The following is a 12,827-nucleotide window of genomic DNA, read 5'->3' as shown; positions in this document are numbered from 1 at the left end:
CCTTATTGTCTTGTCCTCAAGATACTTATTAAATATGTCAGCATCTCCTGTAGATTCATCTTAGGAGCTGCAGATGAGTGAGACTAAACAACGGCTATCTTTCTGTGAGTGGGTGAGTTCACTGAGAATGATCTGTTACAAGGTTGACCATTTTTCTTTGAAACTCATTGTGTCATTTTTCATTACTGCTGTGTAGAATTCCATCATGTAGATATACCACATCTTGGTTATCCTTTTGTCTAATGATGGGCATCTGGGTTGATTCCAGTTCTTAGCTATTATGAATTGAGCAGCTATAAACATGGTTGAACGAATCTGTCAGAACCGAGGCATGGAACTTTTAGAGTAAATTCCCAGTAAGGGAATAACAGGGTCTGTTAGTAACTCTATAGCCAACCTTTATAGGAGTCTCCATATTGCTTTCCAAAGTGATTGTACAATCTTACATTCCCACCAACAGTGAATGAGGGTTCCTGTTTCTTCACATCCTTGCCAGCATTTATTTTAATTTGATTTTTTAATTTTAATTTATTTTTAAAAATTAGTTTTCTGGGCTGCAGAGATGGCTTAGCGGTTAAGCGCTTGCCTGTGAAGCCTAAGGACCCCGGTTCGAGGCTCAGATCCCCAGGTCCCACATTAGCCAGATGCACAAGGGGGCACACGCGTCTGGAGTTCGTTTGCAGAGGCTGGAAGCCCTGGTGCGCCCATTCTCTCTCTCTCCTTCTATCTGTCTTTCTCTCTGTGTCTTTCACTCTTAAATAAATAAATAAATAAATAAATAAATAAATAAATAAATAAATAAAATTAGTTTTCTATTCAGCAAATACAGGCAGTTTGGTACCATTATTAGGCTCATCCATGGCCTACCACCTCCTCATTAGGCCCTCCTTGTTGATGTATATGGGTCGTGCATTGTGGAGTTAGCCCACAGTTATTGGTACCATAAATGTCTCTGCATATCAAGACCCAACATGTGGCTCTGACATTCTTTCTGCCCCCTCTTCCACAAAATTTCCCTGAGCCGTGTTGGGTTCATTTTTGGTCTGCTTCAGTGATGAGGTGTTGGGGGGGCCTCTGAGGCTCTGGCTCTCTGATTTGGTAGGAGTTGATTTTTCTCTGTGTTGGTCTCCTTCCCCCTTGTGCTGGTATCTGGTTCATCAGGAAAAGAGCACCCTTGCTTGTTTCGCCAATTTTCAGTCGGGGCCCTTTTGAGGTATGATGGGGTGGCTCTCTCTTTAGGATCTGCATCTATCTGAAAAAGAGAAGCAGATTATCCAACAGAGAGTAAGTTAGCACCAGGACAAATGAGATAACCCTTACTTTTTTTTATAGAGAGTTTAATAGGTGTAAGCCCTTTTGTAGCCCATGATTGATGGCAGCTTGATATTGGAGAGTGGGCTAATGTTTGGATATTGTTCTGATTTGTTTCCCAGCTCCGGCTATAGGTTCTCTACCACTGAGGGGATCAGTTAGCCAAATCAAGAGCAGTTGGTTCCCCAGCATGGCTGTGTGCCACTATTGCATTTGTGTGGGCATCACAACAGGTTATTTGCTGCTAAATAGGTTAGACCATGAGTTGCTTAGACAGATATTGGTCATTTTCCCCAGTCACCCATGTAGCACCTTCTGACACTAGACATGCTGACTGTCTGTGGACTGACTCTCTCCTGGCTTCCAGCCATGCTGTTCCATTTTATGTGTCAGCTGCATATGGTGTCTTCAGCAATAGGGTTCTACCACTGACCTTTGGTGGGTCATCAAGTACTCTGACAGAAATCATCAGAGAAATGCAAATTAAAACAACTATGAGATTCCACCTTACCCCAATAAGGATAGCAAACATCAAAAATCAAATGAAAATAAATGTTGCCGAGGATGTGGAGAAGTAGGAACACTCATCCACTGTTGGTGGGAATGTAGGATGGTACAACCACTTTGGAAAGCAATATGGAGACTCCTGAAAAAGATGACTATAGAGATACCAACAGACCCAGTTATTCCCTTACTGGGCATCTACCCTAAAACCTTGAAACCACAGGCCAGAGAGATTTGCTCAACCATGTTTGTAGCAGCTCAATTCGTAATAGCTAAGAGCTGGGATCAATCCAGATGTCCATCACTAGAAGAATGGATAACTAAGATGTGGTATATCTACACAATGGAATTCTATACAACAGTAAGAAAAAAATGACACAAATAAATTTTAGGAAAAATTGTTGAACCTGAAACAGATCATTCTCAGTGAACTTACCCAATCACAGAAAAAAAATCGCCACATAGTCTCACTCATGTACAGCACCTAACCTGAATCTACCCAAGATACCTTACATACACAGCAAGCATCTCATGGACTAGACACTAGGATGGAGGGAGAGGGAGGGGAGGGCATTGAAGGGGTGGGAAACACTAATCTAGACCCAAACGGCAATGGTACCATAAAATTCTACTTCCTAAAAGGCAGATCAAATGGCTGAACCTTCACCAGGCCCTTACAGGAAACACCTGAACCACAAGACACTGGAGAGGGTAGGATCTAGTCTAACCTAAATCTTCTACATCTTCCCTCCCTCTCTCTCCCCCCTTCTCTCTCTCTCTCTCTCTCTCTCTCTCTCCCCTCTCTAATTCTTGTATATTAGTTATCTTTCTCCTCATTTTCTTAGTGGGCACTGACCTGTAACTCCCAGTACCAGCATGGGGCTATCATCCACAATGAGCTTTTGAGCAGAGAAACCTACAAGGTTTCCTAATTTGATTTTTTTGATGTTTGCTATCCTTACTGGGGTACGGTGAAATCTCATAGTTGTTTTAATTTGTATTGCCCTGATGATTAAGGATGATGGACATTTTCTTAAGTGTTGTTTGCTATTTGTGTTTCTTCCTCTGAGAACTCCTAGTCCATTTTGTGAGTGGGTTGTTTGAGTTTTTATTGTTCAGATTTCTGAGTTCTTCCTAGAATTTAGAAATTAGACCTCTGTCCATTGTATAGCCACCAAAAATTTTCTCCCATTCTGTGAGTAATCTACTGGCTCTGCTTATTGTGTATTTGTCTGTGATGAAACTTTTCAGCTTCATGAGATCTCAATGGTTGAGTGATTATTTAAGTACCTGAGCTACTGGGGTTTTGTTCAGGAAGGCTTTTCCCACTCCTATATCATAGAAAGTTCCTCATATTTTTTCTTCTACTAGTAGCCAAGATTCTGGTCTTATATTGAGGTTTTTGATACATTTGAAATTGATTTTTGTGCATGGCAAGATGTGTGGATCGAGTTTCATTTTCCTGCTTATGATTATCCAGTTTTCCAGCACCATTTGTGGAAGATGCTGTCTTTTTTTCCAGCTTACATTGTTAGAGCCTTTGTCAAATATCAAGTAGCTGTAGTTACCTGACCCAAAGTCTGGGTCTTCGATTCTATTCCATTCATCTATAATCCTGTTTTTATGCAAGTACCATGTTTTATTATTATCATTATGGCTTTGTAATATAGCTTTAGATCAGGTATGGTGATGCCTCCAGAGGTGTTTCTTTGGCTGAGGATATACTTGGATATACCAGGCCTTCTGCCATTTTATATGAATTTTGAGATCATTTTTTTTCTATTTCTATGAAGAAAAATGGCATTTTGATTGGTACTGCATTAAATATGTATATTGCCTTTGGTAAGATTGCCATTTTCACAATGTTGGTTCTGCCTGTCTGGGTACATGGGAGGGCTTTACATTTTCTAAAGTCCTCCTGTGGATAATGCCATTCCAAGGTATTTTTGTTGCTATTGAAAATGGAACAATGTCACTTATTTCTTTCTCTGTATTTTTGTCTTTTGAATATAGAAAGGCTACTGATTTTTATGCATTGATTTTGTATCCTACTATTTTGCTGAAGGACTTAATCACCTTTAAAAGCTTTGAGATGGAGATTCTCGGGTATCTTATGTATAGAATCAGGTTGTCTGTGAATAGAGCTAACTTAACATCTTCCTTTCAAATTTACATCCCTTTTATTTCATTCCCATGTCTTATTGCTTGAACTAGGACTTCCAGTACTATGTTCAAGAGCAAAGGTGAGAGTGGGACACCCCTGTCCTGTTTCTGATCTCAATGGCAATTCTTACAGTCTGTCCCCATTAAGTATTATTTGGTCTTTAGGATCTTTATATAGAGACTTTATTATGTTGAGATATGAACTGTCCATGCTTATTCTCTCCAATAATTGGATCATGAAGTGATGTTATATTTTGTCAAAGGCTTTTTTTTGCATCTATCAAAATGGCCATATGGTTTTTGAGTTTAAGCTTATTTATGTGGTGTATTAGACTGACAAATTTCTTATGTTGAACCACTCCTGCATTCCTGGGATGAAGCCTACTTGATCAAGGTGGGGAATGCTTTTTATGTGTTCTTGAATTCAGTGTGTAAGTATTTTGTTCAGAATCTTTGCTTCTAAGTTCATCAGGGAAATAGGCCTATAGTTTTCTTTTCTTGTGGCATCTTTGCCTGATTTTGGTATTAGGGGGATAGTAGCTTCATAGAAGGTGTTTGGGAGCTTTCCCTATTCTCTGATTGTGTGGCACAGTTTGAGAAAAATTGGTTTCAGTTCTTCCATGAAGGTTTGATAGAATTCAGCTGAGAATCCCTCTTGTCCTGGACTCTTCTTTTGGGGGAGGGTTTTGATTATCTTTTCAATCCCAATGGGTGTGATAGGTTTGTTTAGGAGATTAGTCTGCTCAGAGTTCAGCTTTTATAGGTGGTATCTATCCAGAAATTCATCCATTTCCTCCATGCTATCCAGTTTTGTGGAGCACAGGTTTTTAAATAAGTCCTGATGATTCTCCCAATATCAATTATGTCTGTTGTGATCCCTCCTTTTTCATTTCTAGTTTTCTTAATTTGATGCATCTCTTTTTTCTGCTAAATAAAATTATCTAGGGGTTTATCAATCTTGTTTATTCTTTCAAAGTACCAGCTCTGTGTTTCATCAATTTTCTTAATTGTTTTCTTAGTTTCCAATACATTAATTTCTGGTCTGATCTTAATTATTTCTTTCCATCTAGAGTTTTGGGGTTGGATTCTTCTTGATTTTCAAGTGCCTTTAGACAGCTGGTTAGGTTATTGACTTGGCATCTCTCTGTCTTTGTTATGAAGGCACTTAGTGCTATGAATTTTCCCCTGAGAACTGCCTTCATTGTGTCCCATAAGTTTTGGTATGATGTGTTCTCATTGTCACTCATTTCTAGAAAATTTTCAATTTCATTTTTTATTTCATCCACTACCCATTTATGTTTAAAAGTGTTTTGTTCAGTTTCCAGGAGCCAATGGGATTCCTAGCACATATTTTGTTGTTAATTTCTAGCAATACAGCATTGTGATCTGATGTCATGCAGGAAATTATGTTGATCTTCCTAAATATATGGTTGCAGGCTTTGTGACCCAGTATATGTTCTCTTTTAGAGAAGGTTCCATGGACTGCTGAGAGGAATGTGTAGTCTGTGGATTTGGGGTAGAATGTTCTGTAGATGTCTATAGGTCCTATTTGTTCTATGGTTTTGTTGAGCTCTCTCACTTCCCTGTTGATTTTCTGTTTGGATGATCTATCTATTGATGATAGTGGAATATTGACATCCCCAACTATGAGGCTGTTGGTGGTTATTTCTGTTTTGTTGTAAAGTAGGTTTTGTTTTATGAATTGTGGTGTCCTGTGTTTGGTGCACAAAGACTGATGATTGTGATATCATCTTGTTGGGTAGATCCCTTGATAAGTAAGAAGTAACCTTCTTTGCCTTTTTTCATTATGTTGGTATGAAGTCTATTTTATCCAATATTATTATAGCTATGCTTGCTTGTTTCTTATTTCCATTTGCTTGAAATATCATTTTCCATCCTTTCACCCTGAGGAGGTGTCTGTCTTTAGTAGTAAGGTGGATTTCTTGAAGACAACAGATTGAGGTGTCTAATTTTTTTGGTTTTTCAAGGTAGGGTCTTGTTCTTGCCCAGGCTCACCTGGAATTCACTATGTAGTCTCAGGGTAGCTTCGAACTCATGGTGATCTTTCTACTTCTGCCTCCTAATGCTGGATTAAAGGCATGTGCCACCACGCCCAGCAGAGGGGTCTAATTTTCTGATCCACTCTGTTAGCTTAGGTCTCTTGATGGGTAAATTCAGACCATTAATATTTAGGGTAATGACTGTGAGGTTTGATTTGATCTCTGCCATATTGTGGTGGTTTGCATTTTGGTGTTTTCTTGGACTTTGTAGTTTTTTGTGTCTTCTCTGAGTCTGGTTATTGTGATCTGCTTCTTGTAGACACTTTATTATTTGATTCTTCTGTGTGGCGAATTTCCTCAAGTACTCTCTGCAGCTTTGGCTTTGGGTTCCTATAGTTGTAAAGCTGAGTTTTATTATGGAAAGTTTTTTTTTCCCACCATTTATTATGAGAAATTTTTTTGATGGGTAGAGTAGTTTGGGTTGGATGCCATAGTTTCTTAGACTTTGCAGTGTTCCATTCCAGGCTCTTCTGCCTTTCAGGGTTTCCATTGACAAGTCTGAAGTAATTCTGATGGGGTTACCTTTATATGTAATGTTGTTTATCCCTAGCTGCTTTCAAGACTTTCTCTTTGGTATTGATGTTCAGAGTCTTAATGATAATATGTCTTGGAGAATTTCTCCTTTGGTCCAGTCTGTTTGGAGTTCTGTTAGCTTCTTGTAACTTGATGGGACTTTCTTTTGAGAGAGTGGGAAAGATTTGTTTGATAATTTTGTTGAATAATTTCTCCACTCCTTTGGTCTAAATTTCTTCCCATTTGGTTATGTCCCTGATCTGAATGTTGGGACGATTAAGGGTATCCCACAGTTCCCTGTTGTTCTGCTCACAAAATTTTTTTCAACTTATTGAAATTTTTGGACTCACAAAGTGATTCTTCTGTTTTTTCTTCCAGTTCTGAGTTTCTATCCTCCACATGGCTGACTCTATTCTTGAAGCTTCTATAGAGTTTTGGGCTTGTTCAATTTTTTTTTGGATTTTCTACTGCTTTTTTATGTATAGTTTCCATCCCTCTATTGAGTTCCCTTTTCACATTGTTTTTGGAGTTTCTTAATGCTTCTTGGAATTTGTCCTTGCATTTTCTTTATGTTTCATTGAGTTTTGCCAGCTTGTTATTGAGATCCTTCTTTTGTTTCACTCTCCTTCAGATCATTTAACTGTCTTTGGATCCCTTCCTAATATCTCTTCTATATTTTTATTAGAGACATTCATTGTGGGACTGAATGATTTTATTGTATTTACTTCCATTTGATTTTTCATGTTATTCCTTTTGTGCTATGTTCTGCCCATCACAGTGTAGGAGTCTTATTTAATTTAGGAAGATGTTATAGTCTAACCTCTAACCTTGATGTGTCTTCAGTGATTATTCCCTTTTATGTTTGCTTCCACTAGGCTTCTGCTGGTAATAGGGCCTGCCTGGTCAGAGGGAAGGAGCCCTTGAGGCTCTGGTGGGGGCCCCAGGACCTAATGTAGGGGCTTCTTGTTCCATGATTCAGATAAGGGACTTCTTGGTCAGGTGGACCTAAGGGGACAGGGGAATGGTGGTTAGTGGAGAGTGAGATGGCATTCCCAAGCCTGGAGGCATAGGTGGAGTTATGCTGGCCTGCCTGGGTCCCTACACTGGGGTGGGGGGAGGCGGCTGAGAGTGGGATGGGGTTCCCGAGCCTGGAGGCTGAGTGGAGCTATGCTGGCTTGCTGTTTTAGATCTGGGCATGGTGTCATGCAGTGGAAAGTGGGACAGTGTTCAAGAGTGTGGAGGCATGGGTGGAGCTATATTAGCCTTCTGGCTTGGGTCTACACATGGTGGTGAGGGGCAGTGGTGAGTGGGATGGCATTTATGCACATGGAGGTGCAGGTGCAGTTATGCTGGTCTGCTGGCCTGGATTCTCTTGCCTGCAGTTAGTGCAGGAGGAACCTGTGACTGGGACTATGGCTAGGATTGCTGCTTGAGGGATTGGGGGACTGGTGGACTACCTGAGCATGGGAATCAACCTCTCGATTCACTCTTTTTCCTCCTCCATGCCCTCCCCCTGGAAGTTTATTAGAGTCTGCTTCCCCCTAGAGGACCCAATGAACCCTTAATGTCTTATTTTCCCTACCCTGGGAGATGCAGCATGGTTAGTCAGATGCCATCTTGGCCAGAAGTAACCTTCATTTGATGTTTTTATGAGTGCCATCCTAACTGGAGTGAGATGAAATCTCAGAGTTTTTTTTTTTTTTAAATTTGCATTTCTTTGACAACTAAAGATGTTGAGTATCTCCTTAATTGTCTAATGGCCATTTGTATTTCTTCCTTTGATAATTCTCTGTTCAAGTTGCTATCCTAGTTTTTTTCAAAATATTTGTACATAAGGAACTTTATTTTCACCTTTAGAATATTTGAAATAAGAATACATTCAAAAATAAATAAATATAGGGCCAGCCGGGCATAGTGGCACACGCCTTTAACCCAGCACTTGGGAGGCAGAGGTAGGAGGATCACGGTGAGTTCGAGGCCACCCTAAGATGACATAGTGAACTCCAGGTCAGCCTGGGCTAGAGTGAGACCCTATCTCGAAAAACAAACAAGCAAACATATATATATGGCTGGAGAGATGGCTTAGTGATGAAGGCACTTACCTGTGAAGCCTAAGGACCCAGATTCTATTCCCCTGTACCCACATAAACCAGATGCATAGGTGGCACATGCATCTGGAATTGTTTGTAGTGGCTAGAGGCCCTGGCCATTCTCTCTCTCAAGTGCATAAAAATAAAATATTAAATAAATACTGTTTAATTTGTTCACAAAATAACTTTAATTTAAAAAATCACATCAACATTAAGGAAAACAAGAGGAGAAGAAACCAATACAAATAAAATTGTACCATGCACTATTATTAAATTCACTTACTACATTTCCTTTGCATTTTCACAGACTAGCCTCTTATTTATTTATCAATTATAGACATGCTTTGTATGCATGCATCATGTGTTTGTACCAACATTTCCTTTGTCCCTGCCCACATCCCACTGTAACCCTCCTCAGTGGGGTTACATGTCTTCCCCATGGGGTTGTGGGTTATGCATTGGGGGACCAGCTCTCAGTTACTGGGAAGAGGCAGTGCCTCTGGGCATGATGTCCCAACTTGTGGCTCTAACAATCTTCCTACCCCCTCTTCCACAAAATTCCCTTAGCCATAGTGGATGTGTTTTAAGTCTATTTCAGTGGTGGGCTCTTAGGAGTCTCTGGATCTCTGCTTTGGTGGGTGTTGAGTGTCCTCAGTGTCTGTCTCCTTCACCCTGGCACTGATTGTCAGGCTCACCATGGAAGCTGCATTCTTGCTCACCTCCCCAGTTGAGACTACCCCTTGCACTTCAGCCAAGCCCCAGCTGGAACCATAGACTAGACTCTTTCAAAAATGATTTTTAAATGTTTTTTAAAGCAAGGAAAGGGATACAAATGAACACCTTTTTAAATTTTACTGTTTTTTTTTCTATAAAAAGGTTGCACACATAAACATCATCTCCCCTGATTCATTTCTGCTGAGGGTTTTTGGTGAGGTCATTAGTATTCATTCTCAGGATCAGTCTCTTTAGGGATAGGGGAAACACTTTTTGATTGGATTGTTTGATTTTTTTATTGTTTAGTTTTTTAAGTTCTTTGCAGATTCTAGATATTAAACCATTGTCAGAGGTATTGCTGGTGAAGATTTTCTCTCATCCTGTGGGTTGTCTATTGATTTTGTTGGTGGTTTACTTTTTTGTAAAATAGCATTTTAGTTTCAAGAGGTCCCAGTGGTTGAGTACTGATCTAATATCCTGTGCTACTGGGGTCTTATTCAGGAAGTCTTTCCCTGTGCCTATATTATGGAGTGTTCTCCCTGTTTTTCTAGAGCTTTTAGAGTTTCAGGTCTTATATTGAGGTCATTAATGCATTTGGAGTTGACTTTAGTGCAGGGTGAGAGAGGTGGGTCAACTTCATTCTTCTAAATGTTGTTATCCAATTTCTCCAACAGCATTTGTTAAAGATGCTATCATTTCTCCAGTGAGTATTTTTGGGCCCTTTGTCAAAGACATGGTATCTGTAGTTGCTTGGATCTAGAGATGTGTGTTCTATTCCATTCCATTGTTCTTTATGTCTGTTTTGATGCCAGTACCATGCTGTTTTAGTTACTATGGCTTTGTAGTATAACTTGAAGTCAGGTATGATGTTACCCCAAGATGTATTTCTTTTGTTGAGAATAGTTCTTTGCTATCCAAGGTCCTTTGTTTTTCCATATGAATTTTGAGACTATTTTTTCTATATCTGTGAAGAATATAGATGGAATTTTTATTGGAATTGCATTAAATCAATATAATGCTTTTGGTAAGATGATCATTCTTACAATATTAATTCTTCCTATCCATGAGCATGGGAGATCTTTCCATCTTCTCATATCCTCCTCAACTTCTTTCCTCAGTGTTTTCATAGTACAGGTATTTCACTTCCTTGACTAGTGATATTCCATGGTATTCAATTTTTTTGTGGCTATTGAAAAGGATACAATCACTTATCTCTATTTTTATGAGTTTATCTTTGGTGTGTAGGATGGCTACTGGTTTTTTTTGTGTGTTCATTTTTGTACCCTGACACTTTACTAAAAGAATTTCATTAATTAATTTCATTGCATTAATGACCTCAATATAAGACCTGAAACTCTAAAAGAATTATCACCTTTAGAAGTTTTTTTTTTTTTATGGAGTCTTTTGCGTAATTTATATATAAAATTGTGTCATCTGCAAATAGGACTTGTTTTAGTTCTACCTTACCAATTTGAAGCCCTTTTTTAAATTTCTCTTGTCTTATTGTTTGAGCTAAAATATCAAGTATTATGTTGAAAAGCCATGGTGAGAGTAGGCAACCCTGTCTTGTTTTAAGCTTTAATGGGAACACTTCGAGTTTTTCCTCATTTAGTGTGATCTGGGCCTTCCGTGCATAATAAATAGCCTCCATCCATCGTCTCTCCAGTGTTGTAATCATGAAGGGGTGTTGCGTTTTGTCAAAGGCCTTTTCTGCATCTATTGAAATAATCATTAAATTTTTGTGTTCAATTTTATTTATGTGTTGAATTGCATTTATCAGTTTTTATATGTTGAACCATCCCTACATCGCTGTGATGAAGCATCCTTGATTGCAGTGTGTATAATATGTTCTTGAATTTGTTTTGTGAGGATTTTATTCGAAAATTTTATTTTTAAGTTCCTTAGGGATATTGGTCTATAACTTTCTATTTTGGAGGGGGCTCTGTATCTGGTTTATGTGTAGAGAAATGCTGGCTTCATAGAAGGAATTTGGAAGCATTCCCTCTTTTTCAATTGTGCAAAATAATGTCAGAAGAAGTCATTATAGTGCTTGATTGCAGGTTTGGTAGGTCTCAATGGTGAATCCATCTGAGCCTGGATTTTTGTTGTTGTTGTTGTTGGGAGATTTTAAATACTTTTTCAATTTAGTTATAAGTAATAGGTTTGTTTAAGAAGTCCAACTGTTCTGCATTTAGTTTTGGAAGGTAATATGAGTCAAAGAATTCATACATTTCTACCAGGTTTGCCAGTTGTGTGTAATATAGGTTTTGAAATATACCCTGATGATTCTTTAAATTTCATTGTTATTGGTTATGCTCTGTCCATTGCCATTTCTAATCTTGTTGATTTGAGTCTCATATTTTCTTCTTTTTATCACTTTGTCCAGTGGTTTATCAATCTAGTTTACTTTTTTTTTTTTTTCGAGGTAGGGTCTCACTCTGGTCCAGGCTGACCTGGAATTAACTCTGTAGTCTCAGGGTGGCCTCGAACTCACGGCAATCCTCCTACCTCTACCTCCCGAGTGCTGGGATTAAAGGTGTGCTCCACCACACCTGGCTGGTTTACTTTTTTTTTTGAAATATCAGCTCCTTGTTTTATTTATTTTTAATATTTTTTATTTCCAATTAATTTATTTTTGCTTTGATTTTGATAATTTCTTTCTGTCTGGAACTTTGGGGCTCAGACTGATTTTTCTTTCCTACAAATTTAAATGGATACTTAAGATGTTTATTTGAGATCTCTCTGTTTTTGTAATATAGGGATTTAGTCCTATAAAATTCCCTCTTAGAACTGCTTGCATTGTGTCCCATAATTTTTGGTATGTTGTTTTCATTATCATTTAGTTTGCTAAATTTATGGATTTCCTTCCTGATTTCTTAAACAGCCCATTCATTGTTTAGTAGTGAGTTGTTCTGTCTCCAGGAGTTGATATCTTTTCTGTTGTTTCTATTGCTGCTGATTTCTGATTTTAATGCATTGTTGTTGGATATGATGCAGGGAATTATGTCAACTTTTTGAATTGGGAGAAGATTGCACATGAGCAGCTGAGAAGAATGTGTATTCAATAGAATTAGGGTAGAATGTTCTGTAGATGTCTGTTAAGTCATTTGATCTATGGTGTTATTTAGTTTTATTATTCTTCAGTATATTTTATTGATGATAGTGCAACATTTGTTTCCTACTATTATTGTATTGGTATTTATATCTGTTCTATTGTCTAGTAAATTTTTCTTTATAAAATTAGGTGCCCCTGTGCTTGCTGCATATAAATGTATGATTCTAGTACCCTCTTGTTGAATGTTTCCTTTAATGAGTATGAAGTGGCCTTCTTTGTCTCTTTGGATTGCTTTTGCTTTAATGTCAATTTTGTTACAAATTGGTACAGCCACTCCTACTTGTTTCCAGTTGTTTGGAATATCATTTTTTTCATCATTTCACCCTAAGTTGATGCTTACCTTTAGTTGTAAGCTAG

This window comes from Jaculus jaculus, chromosome X (assembly GCF_020740685.1).
Source record: "Jaculus jaculus isolate mJacJac1 chromosome X, mJacJac1.mat.Y.cur, whole genome shotgun sequence".
Taxonomy (NCBI): domain Eukaryota; kingdom Metazoa; phylum Chordata; class Mammalia; order Rodentia; family Dipodidae; genus Jaculus; species Jaculus jaculus.
The sequence above is the reverse complement of the archived record's forward strand: the minus strand, read 5'-3'. Positions refer to the sequence as shown.